At 50.4% G+C, this 1,311-nt stretch overlaps 1 protein-coding gene and 1 long non-coding RNA gene across 2 annotated transcripts in view; one reads left to right on the top strand and one right to left on the bottom strand.

Annotated features, from left to right (window-relative positions):
* Positions 1-810, bottom strand: part of LOC116185924 — a 9,899-nt gene extending 9,089 nt beyond the window's left edge. Inside the window, exon 1 of the long non-coding RNA XR_004150823.1 lies at positions 591-810. This is a non-coding gene — a long non-coding RNA (uncharacterized LOC116185924). The remainder of the gene's footprint in view (positions 1-590) is intronic.
* LOC102673297 overlaps positions 1-1,311 on the top strand; it is a 47,309-nt gene that overhangs the window by 14,501 nt on the left and 31,497 nt on the right. The window lies entirely within an intron of this gene.

Raw genomic sequence — 1,311 nt, 5'->3', positions numbered from 1 at the left:
TCGGGCCGAAGGAAATGGAAAATCGGAGGAAGCGCGTCGGAGAAAAGGAATCGAGCGAGGAGTGCGCGATGATTCGCGACGAAAGGTTTTTTCTTGTTTGGAAGAGAAAAAAGGGAGAGGGATTTGCGAGGATGGAGGGATGGAGGGAGGGATGGAAAAGTTTGGCGAGGAGATTCTTCTCGTTCAAGGACAAACGGGGGCGAGGAGGACCGATTTCAGAATGGCGGTGGGCTCTCCCTCCCCGATGGGCGAGGACATTGGGATCAGGGAATTGGATCACGTAATAAATTACCCGTCGATCGACCGAGCCCTTCCCCTTCAACCTCCCCTCGAAAATTATAATACGAAAGGCGATAAATCACACAGAATTCGTTAAGAAACGATTTCCACGCGCACGAATTTCCACCGGTAAATCTTGCAAACTTGGGCTGGAAATCTAATAAATTCACGCGCTACTGAGCTGAGGTGGGAAAGAGGGGGAGGGAATATTTTCGCGGTTTAATCGTTGCTGTAAATCGTCGAGGATGGCCACCAGACTCGCGCACTTCATCATCGAAAACACAATTCCTTTCGTTACTCTCTCTCGTTACCTCGGGACTCATTTTTCCGGGACGATAAGTCGGCAAAGATCGATGGCGGAGATACGGAAAAATTCAATTTCCTTGCTGATTCGATCATAAGGGGATGGTGAGTCCCCTTTGGTGGCGTTTCCAGGAGGCGTGGGCAACGGTGCGTGCCCAATTCCAAGAGAGATGATAATCGAATTTCTATCTCGAGATCCATCCATACGTGGCACATGGAGGATCACCAAGGTGGTGGATCCCCTGTCGACGAGTTTCCAATCGCCGAATTTTCATCGCGTTTGACCGGTGATCGTGTATCGCCGTTCGATCGACGGGACGATTGTTCGCGAAAATTGCAGCGGCGTTGGACCGTGGATCATCCAGGGGAGGGATGCAAAATTTTCCGACCGGCACTTCTGAGAATCGAGCTCGACCGAATTCTTCCAAATTCGATTCGATCGAACGCGCTCTCTCTCTTTCTCCCTCCCCCTTTCTCTCTATCTCGTCTCTCTCGACTTTCCCTCATTAGATTTTACGAAGTCGAAGAGCCCTTTTACGTCGCTCGTTTTCCCGACGGCGATGGAAAATGATTGTTGAGTATCGCGCGAAATATCATGTTTCACGGGATAATCGGCGAATTGGAAAACGTCCTTCCTTCCGTCGAAACCGGCCGACCTCGGGCCTCGGTACACCACTTTCACCGTGTGAAAAATCCATTTCCCTCGATCGAATTTTCCAACGCGATCCT

This window comes from Apis dorsata, unplaced genomic scaffold, assembly GCF_000469605.1.
Source record: "Apis dorsata unplaced genomic scaffold, Apis dorsata 1.3 scaffold_331, whole genome shotgun sequence".
Taxonomy (NCBI): domain Eukaryota; kingdom Metazoa; phylum Arthropoda; class Insecta; order Hymenoptera; family Apidae; genus Apis; species Apis dorsata.
This window is presented reverse-complemented; position numbering and strand designations above follow the sequence as displayed.